The sequence below is a fragment of the Lolium perenne genome, chromosome 1 (genome assembly GCF_019359855.2).
Source record: "Lolium perenne isolate Kyuss_39 chromosome 1, Kyuss_2.0, whole genome shotgun sequence".
NCBI lineage: Eukaryota > Viridiplantae > Streptophyta > Magnoliopsida > Poales > Poaceae > Lolium > Lolium perenne.
The window spans coordinates 149,320,754-149,339,025 of NC_067244.2; positions in this window are offsets into that span (position 1 = coordinate 149,320,754).

Genomic DNA, 18,272 nt, shown 5'->3' on the forward strand with positions numbered 1-18,272 from the left:
TAATAACATCACTAGAGTAGCACATAGATGATATTCAACTAGATCACATAAAGAGAGAGAGATGAACCACATAGCTACAGCAGAGCCCTCAGCCTCGGGGGTGAATTACTCCCTCCTCATCATGGAGACAGCGATGGCGGTGAAGATGGCGGTGGAGACTGCGGTGGAGATGACTCCGGGGGCAATTCCCCGTCCCGGCAGGGTGCCGGAACAGAGACTTCTGTCCCCCGAATTGGAGTTTCGCGATGGCGGCGGCTCTGGAAGGTTTTCTCGGGTTTCGTCAATCGGTCGAGGATTTAGGTCAGGGAGGCCTAAATAGGCGAAGAGGCGGAGTCGGAGGGGCCACGGGGGACCCACACAGTAGGGGGCGCGCCCCCCCTTTGCCGCGCAGCCCTGTGGGGTGGGGCCCCCTGGCTCCCCTCTGGCCCCTCTTCGGTGCTCTGGAAGCTTCCGGGCAAAATAAGACCGTGGGAATTAATTTCGTCCGATTCCGAGAATATTTCCTTTGTAGGATTTCTGAAACCAAAAACAGCAGAAAACATCAACTTGCCCTTCGACATCTCGTCAATAGGTTAGTTCCGGAAAACGCATAAAAACGATATAAAGTGTGAACAAAACATGCAGGTATTGTCATAAAACAAGCATGGAACATCAGAAATTATAGATACGTTGGAGATGTATCAGCATCCCCAAGCTTAGTTCCTACTCGTCCTCGAGTAGGTAAATGATAAAAAGATAATTTCTGAAGTGACATGCTACCAACATAATCTTAATCATACTATTGTAAAGCATATGAGATGAATGCAGCAATTCGAAGCAATGTTAATGCAATGAGTAAACAATTGAATCATATAGCAAAGACTTTTCATGAATAGTACTTTCAAGACAAGCATCAATAAGTCTTGCATAAGCGTTAACTCATAAAGCAATAAATTCAAAGTAAAGGCATTGAAGCAACACAATGGAAGATTAAGTTTTAGCGGTTGCTTTCAACTTGCAACATGTATATCTCATGGACAGTTGTCAATGCAAAGCAATATAACCAATGCAATAAGCAAGCATGTAAGAATCAATGCACAGTTAACACAAGTGTTTGCTTCTTAAGATGGAGGGAAACGGGTAAACTGACTCAACATAAAAGTAGAAGAATGGCCCTTCGACGAGGGAAGCATCGATTGCTATATTTGTGCTAGAGCTTTGGTTTTGAAAACAAGAAACAATTTTGTCAACGGTAGTAATAAGGCATATGCATCATGTAAATTATATCCTACAAGTTGCATGCCTCATGCATAGTATACTAATAGTGCCCGCACCTTGTCCTAATTAGCTCGGATTACCTGGATTATCACCACAATACATATGTTTTAACCAAGGGTCACAAAGGGGTACCTCTATGCCGCCTGTACAAAGGTCTAAGGAGAAAGCTCGCATTGGATTTCTCGCTTTTGATTATTCTCAACTTAGACATCCATACCGGGACAACATAGACAACAGATAATGGACTCCTCTTTAATGCTTAAGCATTCAACAACAATTAATATTCTCATTAGAGATTGAGGATTGTTGTCCAAAACTGAAACTTCCACCATGAATCATGGCTTTAGTTAGCGGCCCAATGTTCTTCTCTAACAGTATGCATGCTCAAAACATTCAACTCACGGTAAATCGCCCTTACTTCAGACAAGACGGACATGCATAGCAACTCACATGATATTCAACAAAGAGTAGTTGATGGCGTCCCCAGGAACATGGTTATCGCACAACAAGCAACTTATAAGAAATAAAATTCATAAGTACATATTCAATACCACGATAGTTTTTAGGCTATTTGTCCCATGAGCTATATATTGCAAAGGTAGAGGATAGAAATTTAAAGGTAGCACTCAAGCAATTTACTTTGGAATGGCGGAGAAATACCATGTAGTAGGTAGGTATGGTGGACACAAATGGCATAGTTATTGGCTCAAAGATTTGGATGCACGAGAAGTAATCCTTCTCAATACAAGGCTTAGGCTAGCAAGGTTATTTGAAGCAAACACAAGTATGAACCGGTACAGAAAAACTCATATAAAAAAACATATTGCAAGCATTATAAGACTATACATTATCTTCCTTGTTGTTCAAACACCTTTACCAGAAAATATCTAGACCTTAGAGAGACCAATCATGCAAACCAAATTTTAACCAGCTCTATGTATTTCTTCACTAATAGGTGCAAAGTATATGATGCAAGAGCTTAATCATGAGCACAACAATTGAAAAGTATCACATTATTCAAGACATTATACCAATTACCACATGTAGTATTTCCCGTTTCCAATCATATAACAATTAACGAAGCAGTTTCAACCTTCGCCATGAAAATTAAAAGCTAAGAACACATGTGTTCATACGAACCAGCGGAGCGTGTCTCTCTCCCACACAAGCATTTATTCAAACAAAAACAAACAGACGCTCCAAGTAAAGTACATAAGATGTGGCCGAATAAAAATATATTTTCAAGGGAGGAACCTGCTAATTTTGTCGATGAAGAAGGGGATGCCTTGGGCATCCCCAAGCTTAGATGCTTGAGTCTTCTTGCAATATGCAGGGATGAACCACCGGGGCATCCCCAAGCTTAGGCTTTTCACTCTTCTTGATCACATTGTATCATCCTCCTCTCTTGATCCTTGAAAACTTCCTCCACACCAAACTCAAAACAAACTCATTAGAGGGTTAGTGCATAATCAAAATTCACATGTTCAGAGGTGACACAATCATTCTTAATACTTCTGGACATTGCACAAAGCTTCTGAAAGTTAATGGAACAAAGAAATCCATCCAACACAGCAAAAGAAGCAATGCGAAATAAAAGGCAGAATCTGTCAAAACAGAACAGTCCGTAAAGACGAATTTCTAAGGGGCACCGGACTTGCTCAAATGAAAATGCTCAAATTGAATGAAAGTTGCGTACATATCTGAGGATCACTCACGTAAAAAATTGGCATAATTTTCTGAGTTACCTACAGAGAATTAGGCCCAGATTTGTGACAGCAAGAAATCTGTTTCTGCGCAGTAATCCAAATCTAGTATGAACCTTACTATCAAAGACTTTACTTGGCACAACAATGCAATAAAATAGGATAAGGAGAGGTTGCTACAGTAGTAACAACTTCCAAGACTCAAATATAAAACAAAGTTACTGTAGCAAAATAAACACATGGGTTATCTCCCAAGAAGTTCTTTCTTTATAGCCATTAAGATGGGCTCAATAATTTCAATGATGCACTCCCAAGAAATAAGAGTTGAGGCAAAAGAGAGCATCAAGAAGCAAATTCAAAACACATTTAAGTCTAACCCACTTCCTATGCAAAGGAATCTTGTACACAAATGAATTCATGAAGAACAAAGTAACAAGCATAAGAGGATAAAACATGAGTAACTTCAAGATTCTCAACATAAAGAGGGGAAACTTAATATTATTAAGATGCCTATAACCATGTTTCCCTCTCTCATAATAACTTTCAGTAGCATCATTGATGAAATCCACAATATACCCATCACTTAAAACATTCTTATCATGGTTCATGTGCATAGAAGTATCATTAATTTTGGCATAAGAAGAGTTCTTCTCATTAATAGTAATTGGAGCAAGATTATTATCAAGAATTTGAACATGGTAAACAAGTTGCATATTAAGGGAATTGTTTTTGGCAATCCAATCATAACTATGACAAGTTTCATAAGGATAGTTATAACCTATATCATAGCATTCTTTATAATAATCATCAAAGGTCGGAGGCACAGTGTCATCATAAGAAATAGAATAGTTATCTTTCACAGTCGGTTTATTTGTGACCATACCATCATTGTTATTAGAAGGAGATGTATCAAGCACACAATGATCAGTAGCAAAAGGATTTTCAAACACCTCTTCCCCAAGCTTAGAGCTTTCTATATCATTATGGGAGGAAGCATGGATAGCACTGATACTATGGCAATTATTATCATCATCATTTTCAGAATTAGTTTCCCAGAGATTTGCAATATCAAAAGTAGTGTGCTCTTTCAAATCATGATCACTAATGTATGTAAAGGTCATAGGAAGATCATTGTATTCAGATTCATTATCATAATAATCATTAGGAGCAACATACTTACGGTTACCTAGCGTTATCTCATTCATGCGGGGATATGCCGTTACCTCTTTCTCTTTATTCTCCTTTTTCTTCTTCTTCTTCTTCTTCTTCTTCTTCTTCTTCTTCTTCTTCTTCGTTCCCTTCTTCCTCTTCTTCTCCTCGTTCCCTTCTTTAGGAGGAAGAGGCTTGAAGGGTGGCTTGTCCACATACCCTGATTTACTTTCAGAAATAATAGAAGAAACTTGGGAGGATTCCTCCTTTTCATTAATTAGTTCAAAACACACAGCGGTCCTATCATATTTTGGCAAGATGTCATCTTCTAAAATATTTTGTATGTAAGTATTTGTATGGCTATTATCAATGCAGTAAGAAAAGCACCCATGCAGGACATCATCAATATCGAGATCACTCATATGTAACAAAGAGATTTTTCTTGATAGCTCTTCACACCACAAAAATAAAGTAAGTTCATCATGCTGATTAGGAGTAATTTCATCATCACAATACAAATTTGTAGCACTCATGGGGTTCAAATTATCATTGGAGGAGCATTGAAAATTAAAATGACCGACTCTATGGCAAACTTCACAAATAAAAGGATAGTCGGCACAAACCTTTTTACCAAGATCATCTAGAGCCCTAGCCCACTTTCTAGTTTTTTCATTAATATGATGGATACAATATTCATCTTCGACTTGATTAATTCCACAAGGTCTATGCATTCCACAAAAATTAACATGCTTATAGGAAGTCTTAGGAGTTTGAGCATGTTTATTGCAATCATTAACAACAATTTCATTCTTCATGCAAGCCTCTTTAAAAGGTTCATGATACTTATCAAAATTCTTTTTAGGCAATTCAAAATGAGAGGCAAAAGCTTTATAAAGATTTGCAGCAACTTGAGAGTCAAGACCATAGGTAGCACTCATATTTCGAAATTTACCAGTATCCATAAAAGTTTCAATGAATTCATAATCATATTTTATACCTGACTCTTTACCTTTGTTGTTCTCCCATCCTTCAGCGTTCTCCTCAATCCGATCAAGAAGATCCCACCTAGCTTCAACCTCCTTGCTTGTGAAAGATCCCTCCGAACAGGCATCTAGATAGTCCTTGTGATGTCCTGAAAGCCTTGCATAAAAATTATTAATAATTACATTACGGGGGAGCTCATGAATGGGACATTTGAGCATTAGTGACATCAATCTCCCCCACGCTTGAGAAATACTCTCTCCATCACGAGGATAAAAGTTATAAATATAATTCCTATCAATATGCACTTCATGAGGAGGATAAAATTTAGAATAAAAGAGAGATACAATTTCCTCCCAACCAAGAGAATGACTATTCTTCAACAATTTATACCAATGCGCCGCTTTACCAGACATCGAAACAGAGAATAGCTTCTTCCTCACTTCATCCATAGAGATACCTGCACACTTGAATAACCCGCATAATTCATGCAAAAACAGTAAATGATCTCCAGGATGGACAGTTCCATCCCCTTCATAGCGGTTATCCATAACATGTTCAATAATTTTCATGGGTATCTCGAAAGCAGTACTTGCAGTTGGTGGATTTAAAATATCACAAGCATCATTAGAGTTATCGCATATGGGAGATAAAGTATTATCAGAGCAAATTTTCTCCCCTAAAGATGGGAAGCTAAAAAGATCATAAAAACTAGCTTCCCCAAGCTTAGACTTTTCCATAGCATTAGCAGTGATTGCGTTCATACTAATAATATTTCTACTAACATGCAAATGAGGTTCCATAGGTTCTTTAATTTTCGCATCACACAATTCATGTCTTAACTTAGGAAATAAATTAAAAAGCTCATAGTTGTTTTCCATTATGCCTTACTAGTGTAAAACAAGAAACAAAAAGATGCAATTGCAGGATCTAAAGGAAATAGCTTCGAGTACTTACAACGGCGCCGGAAAATAGCTTAGTAGCCGAGATCCGGAGTGTGAGTACCTTTTACCTTTCCTCCCCGGCAACGACGCCAGAAAAGTGCTTGATGTCTACGGGTGCTTCTATTCTTGTAGACAGTGTTGGGCCTCCAAGAGCAGAGGTTTGTAGAACAGCAGCAAGTTTCCCTTAAGTGGATCACCCAAGGTTTATCGAACTCAGGGAGGAAGAGGTCAAAGATATCCCTCTCAAGCAACCCTGCGATCACAAAGCAAGAAGTCTCTTGTGTCCCCAACACACCCAATACACTTGTCAGATGTATAGGTGCACTAGTTCGGCGAAGAGATAGTGAAATACAAGTGGTATGAATGAATATGAGTGGTAATAGCAATCTGAATAAAATATGGCAGCGAGTAAACATGCAACAAAACAGTAAACAAACGGAGATTCGATGCTTGGAAGCAAGGCCCAGGGATCCTGCTTTCACTAGTGGACACTCTCAACAATGATCACATAATAGAACCACTCTACACTCTCTTGTTGGATGATGAACACCACTAATTGTGTAGGATTACACGAACCCTCAATGCCGGAGTTAACAAGCTCCACAATATTCGATATTCATGTTTAAATAACCTTAGAGTGCATGATAGATCAACACAACTACACCAAGTACTAACATAGCATGCACACTGTCACCATCACACTATGAAGGAGGCATAGATCACATCAATACTATCATAGCAATAATTAACTTCATAATCTACAAGAGATTACAATCATAACCTACGCCAAGTACTACACGATGCACACACTGTCACCATTACACCGTGGAGGAGGAATAGACTACTTTAATAACATCACTAGAGTAGCACATAGATGATATTCAACTAGATCACATAAAGAGAGAGAGATGAACCACATAGCTACAGCGGAGCCCTCAGCCTTGGGGGTGAATTACTCCCTCCTCATCATGGAGACAGCGATGGCGGTGAAGATGGCGGTGGAGACGGCGGTGGAGATGACTCCGGGGGCAATTCCCCGTCCCGGCAGGGTGCCAGAACAGAGACTTCTGTCCCCCGAATTGGAGTTTCACGATGGCGGCGGCTCTGGAAGGTTTTCTCGGGTTTCGTCAATCGGTCGAGGATTTAGGTCAGGGAGGCCTAAATAGGCGAAGAGGCGGAGTCGGAGGGGCCACGGGGGACCCACACAGTAGGGGGGCGCCCCCCCCTTGGCCGCGCCACCCTGTGGGGTGGGGCCCCCCTGGCTCCCCTCTGGCCCCTCTTCGGTGCTCTGGAAGCTTCCGGGCAAAATAAGATCATGGGAATTAATTTCGTCCGATTCCGAGAATATTTCCTTTGTAGGATTTCTGAAACCAAAAACAACAGAAAACAACAACTGGCCCTTCGGCATCTCGTCAATAGGTTAGTTCCGGAAAACGCATAAAAACGATATAAAGTGTGAACAAAACATGCAGGTATTGTCATAAAACAAGCATGGAACATCAGAAATTATAGATACGTTGGAGACGTATCAGGGGGCGCCGGCCACTATAGGGTGCGGCTACCTTGTGGTCTTGGGGTGGCCGGCCCCCTCCCCTATGCCCCTCATTATATAGGTGGATCCCCAAGTGTTGGACTACAAGTCTTCGAATAAGACCCCAACACAAGAACCTTCCATGTAGTAGGGAAACCTACCCAAGGTGGGACTCCCACTTGAGGTGGGATTCCCCCCTTCTATGTGGGGGGGTGGCCGGCCCCCTTAGGTGGAGTCCACCTTGGACTCCCCCACTAGGGTTGGCCGGCCATGGGGAGGTGGAGTCCCTCCGGGACTCCTCCTTCCTTAGTGATTCCTTCCGGAATTTTCTAGAACCTTCTAGAACCTTCCGTAAAATCACCGGATCATTTTCAAACTTATAAAATGACTTCCTATATATGAATCTTATTCTTCGGACCATTCCGGAACTCCTCGTGATGTCCGGGATCTCATCCGAGACTTCGAACAATACTCCGAACTCCATTCCATATTCAAGTTCTACCATTTCAACATCAAACCTTAAGTGTGTCACCCTACGGTTCGCGAACTATGTGGACATGGTTGAGTTCTCTCTCCGACCAATAACCAATAGCGGGATCTGGAGATCCATAATGGCTCCCACATATTCAACGATGACTTTAGTGCTCGAATGAACCATTCACATACGATACAAATTCCCTTTATCACGCGATATTTTACTTGTCCGAGGTTTGATCATCGGTATCACTCTATACCTTGTTCAACCTCGTCTCCTGACAAGTACTCTTTACTCGTACCGTGGTATGTGGTCTCTTATGAACTTATTCATATGCTTGCAAGACATTAGACGACATTCCACCGAGAGGGCCCAGAGTATATCTATCCGTCATCGGGATGGACAAATCCCACTGTTGATCCATATGCCTCAACTCATACTTTCCGGATACTTAATCCCACCTTTATAACCACCCATTTACGCAGTGGCGTTTGATGTAATCAAAGTACCTTTCTGGTATAAGTGATTTACATGATCTCATGGTCATAAGGACTAGGTAACTATGTATCGAAAGCGTATAGCAAATAACTTAATGATGTGATCTTACGCTACGCTTAATTGGGTGTGTCCATTACATCATTCATATAATGATATAACCTTGTTATTAATAACATCCAATGTTCATGATTATGAAACTAATCATCCATTAATCAACAAGCTAGTTAAGAGGCATACTAGGGACTCTTTGTTGTTTACATATCACACATGTATCAATGTTTCGGTTAATACAATTATAGCATGGTATATAAACATTTATCATAAACATAAAGATATATAATAACCACTTTTATTATTGCCTCTTGGGCATATCTCCAACAACCACTAGTGAACTGTGGACCCCGGTCCATTCTTTTACATCGAATACAATCTACTGCAAACATTGTTCTTTACTGTTCTTCGCATACAAACATCATTTTCCACACCATACATTTAATCCTTTGTTACAGCAAGCCGGTGAGATTGACAACCTCACTGTTAAGTTGGGGCAAAGTATTTGGATTGTGTTGTGCAGGTTCCACGTTGGCGCCGGAATCCCTGGTGTTGCGCCGCACTACACTCCGCCACCAACAACCTTCACGTCTTCCTTGACTCCTACTGGTTCGATAACCTTGGTTTCTTACTGAGGGAAAACTTGCTGTTGTACGCATCACACCTTCCTCTTGGGGTTCCCAACGGGCGTGTGCTTTACGCGTCATCAAGACAGTTTTCTTGCGCCGTTGCCGGGGAGATCAAGACACGCTGCAAGGGGAGTCTCCCACTTCCAATCTCTTTACTTTGTTTTTGTCTTGCTTTACTTTATTTTATTTACTGCTTTGTTTGCTTTCTTATATCAAAATACAAAAAATTAGTTACTCGCTTTACTTTATTTACTGTCTTGTTTGCGTTCTCTATATTAAAAACACAAAAAAATTAGTTACTTGCATTTATTTTATCTAGTTTGCTTTATTTACTACTGCTAAAATGGGTACTCCTGAAAATACCAAGTTGTGTGACTTCATTAGCACAAATAATAATGATTTCTTATGCACACCTATTGCTCCACCTGCTACTACAGCAGAATTTTTTGAAATTAAACCTGCTTTACCGAATCTTGTTATGAGAGAGCAATTTTCTGGTGTTAGTTCTGATGATGCTGCTGCCCATCTTAATAATTTTTTTGAACTTTGTGAAATGCAAAAATATAAGGATGTAGATGGTGACATTATAAAATTGAAATTGTTTCCTTTCTCCTTAAGAGGAAGAGCTAAAGATTGGTTGCTATCTTTGCCTAAGAATAGTATTGATTCATGGACTAAATGTAAGGATGCTTTCATTGGTAGATATTATCCTCCTGCTAAAATTATATCTTTGAGAAGTAGCATAATGAATTTTAAGCAATTGGATAATGAGCATGTTGCCCAAGCATGGGAAAGAATGAAATCTTTGGTTAAAAATTGCCCTACCCATGGACTGACTACTTGGATGATCATCCAAACCTTTTATGTAGGATTGAATTTTTCTTCGCGGAACCTATTGGATTCAGCTGCTGGAGGTACCTTTATGTCCATCACTCTAGGCGCCGCAACAAAGCTTCTTGAGGATATGATGATTAATTACTCTGAATGGCACACGGAAAGAGCTCCACAAGGTAAGAAGGTAAATTCTGTCGAAGAAACCTCCTCCTTGAGTGATAAGATTGATGCTATTATGTCTATGCTTGTGAATGGTAGATCTAATGGAGAAGTGAGCCTAGCTCATTCGGTTAGGGAAGTGGATGTACAACCCAGCCACCCAGGTTCAAGTCTCCACGGACGCAGAATTGGGTTCTTATTATTAAAAAAAAAACACTGTAGGGGCTTCCCCTACCGTATTTCTTTCAAAAAAAAAAAATGGTAGATCTAATGTTGATCCTAATAATGTTCCGTTAGCTTCTGTTGACCACCAAAACCCACCGACGAATAGCGACGGGCAACACGAAGAGCCGGGAGGCTCCCAGGACTGCTGGAGGGCCCTGGTCCCTCGAGATCGACGGCCCGCAAAGATCCGGCACGCACGTCCGATGCTGGTGCAAGGGCGTGCCACCTGACCTATACCTGGTCAGGAAGGTGATGGATTGCTTCGCTTAGTTTCCTGCATGGCATACACGTAAACATTTAATACGAGCCTCGATCGGCTCTCAGGTTGTCCCGTAGATCGGCTCAAGGAGCCGATCCACCCATGATTCGCATGAGATCTACGATAACATGGTGGTCCTGCTTGATCAATATTAAGTTAAAACGATCTACGACGATCTAGGGTTTTCACCACATAACCGGAACGTCCTATACGTGATTGAGCCTGGCAGACACGAAAGATGATAATAAACCAGCTCTAGACAAGGCCTAAAAACCAACGTGGAGTTGATTCCCGGAACATCTTCCCTAGGACTAGCAAACTATACCCTACGTGCTAATGGATCCTTCAACCCGTTTATAAGGCCTAACTATGCAGATATTAAACTAATCCTTGGAGAACAAGGAGCAATCATAACGGATCGAATCTACTAAATAATGACTAAGCAAGGTGCCACCCTTGCACCTGAGATCGGTACAAGGGTGGCTGGATATCCAGGAGTAGCATGACTAATCAAATACATCGAGGAAGTACCGATGCTAATCCTAACATATCCATGATAACGGTGTTGCTCGCCATCAAAAAGGCTTCAGTACGAGCAACACATGAACAACAGATAAACAAGATTCTGCCTAGATCGCAAGATGCGATCTAGGCAGCATAGCGCTTACCCGGAAGAAACCCTCGAAACAAGGGGTGGCGATGCGCCTAGATTGGTTTTGTTGTGTACGTGATTGTCTTCTTTCTCGATAACCCTAGATACATATTTATAGTCCGTAGACTTTCTAACGTGGGAATAATCCCAACCGTGTACGAGCTAAACTCTACCTTTTAATCCTAACCGACATGTATCCTACTATATTTACAGATACACAGGCCATTTAGCCCAAACTCTCTATACAAGGCCGATTCATGAATATTTTCTACGCATATTTGTTAAGCCCATCTCAGTCACGGCCCACCTCTGATCCGGTTAAATTCTGGTGATAACACATGCCCCCCTGGTTTTGGTAATGATAATTCCAAAACCAATATGCTTTTTCTTCGTCGGGTCATGTCGTGGCAGAGCAGAACCGTCGCAGTATCCTTCATCATGATGCCTTGCCTTCTCAACTTCTCCGCGTGATCTGACAGTTTTCTTTTGGCACCACTCCCTCGGAAACTGCTGTGGCATTAAATCTCCACTATATCTCCTTTTATTTAACCGCGCCGAACAGTTCGCCTCTTCATCCCCTTGCTCTGTTCTAGCCATCGGCACCCAAAAAACCCCCATCTCCTGTAGCAATGTCTTCCTCTTCCTCCTCCTCCGCGTCGTCGGATCTTTCTTCCCAATCCTTCTCTTCCTCATCTTCCTCCTCCCGCGAACCCACGCCGGAGTGGGATTTGATGGCGGCGTACGACGAGCGCGCCCCAGAAGAATGGGACGAGGAGGACCACGACTCCTCCGTCTGGTCTGAGGACGACAAGTCCTTGACCAGCGGCGACGATGACCTCCAGTTCCTTGCCGATGGGGAACTGGAGGCGAAGAGTGAGGATGACTCGTTCTCCTGGGACGGCTATACCTCCTCCTCCGAGGAGGAAGAAGAGGACGACGACGACTCCCTCGAGGACTATCCGCCGGCGAAGCGCTTCCGCGCCGGATCAGATGATGACGACGACGACGACGAGGAGGAGGAGGCTCCCATCGAGGGTTACGGGAGTAGCGACGAGGAGCCCGCCGGCAGTAGCGCCGATGGCAGCTCCGACGACGACGAGGGCAGCAACGGCCCATAGAGTAGGACTAGTAGTAGCAGATTGGTCAATAGACCTTTCTTTTGTTCTTCCTCCCTCGAGCAATCGGCTCTTTCTTTATAAGAAATCCCTTCTATTAATGAAGAAAATGTTTCTATGTTGACTTGTTTCGCCTCAAATTTGCCGATTGCCAAAGTAAGTCAACGTGCAAAGAGCCGATGGCCGCGTATCGGCTTTTCCCATGAATTGCGATTAAGGCCAAATCAGTTGCCTATTTGCACAGTAACTTGCAACCTTCGTTTGAGAGAATAAAATCAAATCCTCCAAACTGCCGTCCAAACAGGTCTAATCCGTGTCCATGCCAATCTTAGACCTCAAACGCACAGACTCAACTCCTCAGCGAATCCAATGGGAGAATCGTCCCAATGCCACGGTTTCCGGCCTGAAAATAATCCGTAACTGCTCAATTGAGCTTGTTCCTCTAGAGTCGATGACTATGCATCGGCTTTTTTTTTATTCTGAAGTCGATGTCCGTGCATCGGCTGTACTGGTGCCCATATTTCTAAAGTCGATGTCTGTGCATCGGCTGTGATTTGTATATAAATTTCTTTTTACTGGCCGATTTTATGCATCGGCCCCCATGTTTCACTGTCCATCATCCCACATGCTCGGGAAATATTTCTTGAGGTGTTGACCATTGACGGCTACTGGGAATTTAACACCGTCCAGCTGCTCAAGCATGTATGCATTGCCCTTCAAAACCTGATCGACCTTGTACGGACCGTGCCAATTAGGAGACCATTTACCATATTCTTTATCCTTAGTCCCTAATGGCAACACAGCTTCCCATACTAGATCACCAACCTGAAACTCCTTTGGTCTTACCTTCTTATTGTATGCACGGGCTACCCTGGCTTTGTTTTCCTTAATCTTCTCCAACGACCAAAGTCTGAGTTCCGTTGAATCCTCAATAGTATCACTCATCAGGGCTGCATATTCTTCAGCTGTTAGATCATTCTGAAACGTAACACGTCTCGATCCAGCCGTAATTTCCCAAGGCAATACGGCTTGCTGCCCATAGACCAGCTGGTATGGTGAAGTTTTTATAGCTCCATGGCATGACATGCGGTAGGCCCACAAAGCTTCTGACAATACTTCGTGCCAATGCCTAGGGTTCTCGTCGACCTTCCTCTTAATCAGCTTGATAAGGCTCTGGTTGGACGCTTCAGCTTGCCCGTTGGCTTGAGCATAGTATGGAGACGATCGAATCAGCTTAATCCCCATGTCATCGCAAAACTTTCTGAATTCCTTAGAAATAAAGACCGATCCTCCATCGGTCGTGATAGTCTGGGGAATTCCGAATCTATGAATGACATGTTCATTCACGAAATTGATGACATCTTCCGATTTTACCTTCTTCATCGGGACGGCCTCCACCCATTTAGTGAAGTAATCTGTAATGGCCAAAATCCACTCATGGCCTTTGCTTGATGCAGGATGGATTTTACCGATCATATCCATGCCCCAACCTCGAAATGGCCAAGGCTTGATGATGGGGTTCATTGCTGATGCAGGCACCATCTGAATTTTCCCAAACATCTGACACGCTTGACACCCTTTACAGTACCTAAAGCAGTCCTCAAGCATGGTGGGCCAATAAAACCCTGATCGCCTAATCAGCCACTTCATCTTATGAGCCGATTGGTGAGTTCCACAGGCGCCTTCATGCACCTCGTGCAAGAGCCGATTAGACTCGGTTGGTCCCAGGCATTTGAGCAGTAACCCTTCTAATGTCCTGTAGAACATGTCATCTCCTATAAGGACATATTTCATGGCCTTGTACCTTATCCGTTTAGGTGCCCCCCGAGCCGGATCCTTCAAGTAATTGAAGATATCGGCTCTCCAGTCATCCTGTTCCAGGAACTGCACCTGAACTTCTGACCCGTCTGGTATGTCCTTGTAACCTGACGCCATCTGTGCGAGATCGTTGGCCTCGGTATTTTGAGATCTTGGGACCCAATTAAAGTTGATGTACCGAAATTGTGCCATCAGCTCGCGGCATTCCATCCATAATGGGAAGAGTGACTCACTTTCGCACTTGTATTCGTCCGTGAGCTGGGAAATCACCAACTTAGAGTCTCCAAAAAGTTCCACCGCCTCTGCCCCAGCTTCCAAAAGCAACTCCATTCCCTTGCGTATTGCCTCATACTCAGCGGCATTGTTGGTGCAAGGGGTAGATAACCTGATGGAGAAGGAATATGTTGCCCCCCGAGGCGACACGAGCAGAATGCCGATGCCACAACCATCGTCACAAGCCGATCCATCGAAGAACATAGCCCATGCACGTACAGACAGTGCTGCTATATCAGTATTGATTCGTTCAGCAATGAGATCGGCCAACGCTTGTCCCTTGACTGCTTTCGCAGGCTGATACCGGAGATCAAACTCCGATAATGCAAACATCCACTTACCAAGTCGGCCTTTTAAAACAGGGGCCGACAACATATGTTTGATGATGTCTGATTTGCATATGATGATGATTTCTGCCGTCAGAAAGATGTGACGAAGCTTGGTGCAGGTGAAAAACAAGCAGAGGCATAACTTCTCGATCTCAGGATACCTCGTCTCTGCATCCAACATCCTCCTGCTGAGGTAGAAAACCACCTTTTCCAGACCCTCATACAGTTGCACCACTACTGACGCGATGGAAGTGTCAGCTACCGATAAGTAAATGTAGAACGGTCTGTCTTGCTGAGGCGGAACCAGCACAGGCGGTGTCGATAGATACTCCTTAATCTCGTCGAACGCTTGCTGCTGCTCTGCCCCCTAGTGAAACTCGTCATCAGATTTGATTTTCACCAGCCCCATAAACGGCTCAATTCGTCCTGACAGATTGGAGATGAATCTTCGGACGAAGTTGATTTTGCCAATGAGGCATTGGAGTTCCTTCTTCGTGGTAGGTGGTTGCATGGTGCGTACTGCCTACTGGCTTTTCAAGCCGATCTTGATTCCACGTTCATGAACCAAGAAACCCAAGAACTGACCGGCCGTCACCCCAAAGGCACACTTCTTCGGATTCATTCTTAGCCCGAATTTTCTGGTCCGGTCCAGGATGCGTCGCAAATCCTCCAAGTGACCTTCTACGGAGACAGACTTGACCACCACGTCATCAATGTAGATTTCCACCAATTTGCCGATCAGATCATGAAAGATGTAATTCATGGCTCTTTAGTATGTTGCACCGGCATTCTTCAGTCCAAAAGTCATGACTACATATTCAAACAAGCCCACTGAACCTGGTACTCTGAATGCAGTCTTGTGTATATCTTCTGGAGCCATGAAGATCTGATTGTAGCCGGCGTTGCCATCCATGAAGCTTAAGACCTTATGACCAGCAGCTGCATTGACTAATGTCTCTGCTACCGGCATGGGATATTCATCCTTTGGAGTGGCTCTATTGAGATCTTGAAAATCTATAGCCACACGCCATCGGCCATCCTTTTTCTGTACAGGCACTACATTGGAAATCCATTCAGCGTACCTGCACGGCCTGATGAACCCGGCGATCAACATTTTCTCGACCTCCTTCTTGACTTCTTCTAGGATATCGGCCTTCATCTGGCGTGCACGTTGTTGGAACGGCCGAAATCCTTTCTTGAGAGGGAGCCGATGCTCAATGATGCTCCTGTCTAACCCAGGCATCTCTGTGTAATCCCATGCAAAGCAATCCGGGTACTCTTTCAACAGAGCTATCATCTGGCTCCTGAGATGTGGATCTAACTTTTTGCTGATAAAAGTTGGTCGTGGCTTATCCCCAGGACCAATGTCAACCTCTTCTAGCTCATCAGCCGATGTAAACCCATACCCTAGCTTTCCGTCACCTGCCAGATCGATGTTAAACACAGGCAAAACGTATGGCGAGGATAGTATGGGCCGATTGCTGGAATCAGCCCCCATTTTTATTGCATTGCTCAATGCAGGTTTACATCTTGTTCGTGCTTTATTACGACTACGTGGCATGCTTGAGAATAGATCATCACTTTTTATTTTTTGGGGCCGATCGCAGGGATTGGCCTTGCCACTTATGTCCATTGCCTTTGCTCCTACTATACTGCAGGCCGGTGGATAAGACCAGCCTCACCCCGTTTTTTGTCACGTCGATGAACTCGCAGCCGTCCAAACTGATTCCGGAGAGTGGCTCTTGGCCTCCCGTTTCCCAAATATTCATGCCAGCCGTTGATATTTCGGCTGAATCATCTGCATGGACGATCTCCACTTCATCTCCATCCCACTGTATCAAGCATTGGTGCATTGTGGATGGAATGCAACAGTTAGCGTGGATCCAATCTCTCCCTAGCAGGACAGCGTAAGTGCTTTTGCTGTCGACGATGAAGAATGACGTAGGGATGGTCTTTCGGCCTACAGTTAAATCCACGTTCAGAACGCCTTGTGCTTCTGATGCTTGGCCGTTGAAGTCGTTCAATGTGACGTTGGTCTTGATCAGGTCTGCACTAGACCGTCCCAAACGACGTAGCATGGAGTATGGCATTATATTGACTGCTGCTCCCGTGTCGACCAGCATCTTGTTGACAGGCTGCCCATTGATATAACCTCTCAAGTACAGGGCCTTCAGATGCCTGTAGCTCCTTTCTCGTGGTTTCTCAAAGATCACTGGCCGTGGGCCGCAGTCGAGCTGAGCTATAGGTGCCTCTTCTATTCCTGGAGCACAAAACTCCGATGGAAGGATGAACACCATGTTCGTGCCAGCCGATGTCGTATCATCGGCTTTCTTTGGTTTGGGGCGCCACTCTTTCTTCTGTGGACGACCCTCCTCGTCCAGAGTTTGCTGAATTTTCGCGGCCAGATCAGGCCGCGCTTTCCTTAACGCGTGTAGGTATCGTCTCTCGGCTTCCTCTACGCTACGTAGTCGCTGAACCCTACGCTTTTGAGAATGGCTGAGTCCATCAGGGCACCACCTTGGCCGGTGGTATCTATCTTCTTCTTCTTCGTCATCTTCTAACTCCTCGAGATCTTCCACCCGAGAGGACTCAGCTTGCTTGTTCCGAGATGGGAGAGGCCCTAGACGCTTGAACACTTACACATCTCCTGTGTCCCTCTTTTTCTGTCTACACTCTGGGCAGTTGCCGATTGTAGGCAATCGGCTCATCCCTGAATCCCAGCAATGCTTGAAGAAAGGGCAATCCCAGTGTCTGTCCACATCGTCTTGCTCTCTCGACTTTTCCTTGATGAGGCGCTCATATCTTTCGTCGTCTCGATCGTACCGACGATATTTCCTGTGATCCACGCTAGATCGACGATCTTTCTCGTCGTCGCTGTCATATCGCCGGCGCTGGTGGTACTGACGCTCATATTTGTTGAGGAGGTGCTCGGAGAGAGGTCGCTGGTATCGCATGTTCCTCACTTGCTCTTCTGTGATGTAGCGCTTGTCACTACGTTGGGGCCGGTCATGTGGAACGGCCTCTTCCTTGTCCTTGCTACGAGAGCGGCTGCTCTCGCCTTTGTCTTTACCAGGGTGGTACACAGGTCCTACCATGTTGATGCTGAACGAGAAACCTGGCTGGCACCTCCTAGGGTAAGTGCACTCTACCGTGTTGACGGCAGGGAAGGGGTGCGTGTCAACTTTCATGGCGTACTGGCTGAAAATTAGACGGCCTTGTTCTATCGCCATTTGGATCTGCTGACGCCACACCCTGCAGTCGTTGGTGGTATGGGTGAACGTGTTATGCCACTTGCAGTATGGCCTTCCGTTCATCTCTTGCACCGTAGGGATTTTATGGCCTTCGGGCAACTTCAGCTGCTTCTCCTTGAGTAAGAGATCGAAAATCTGC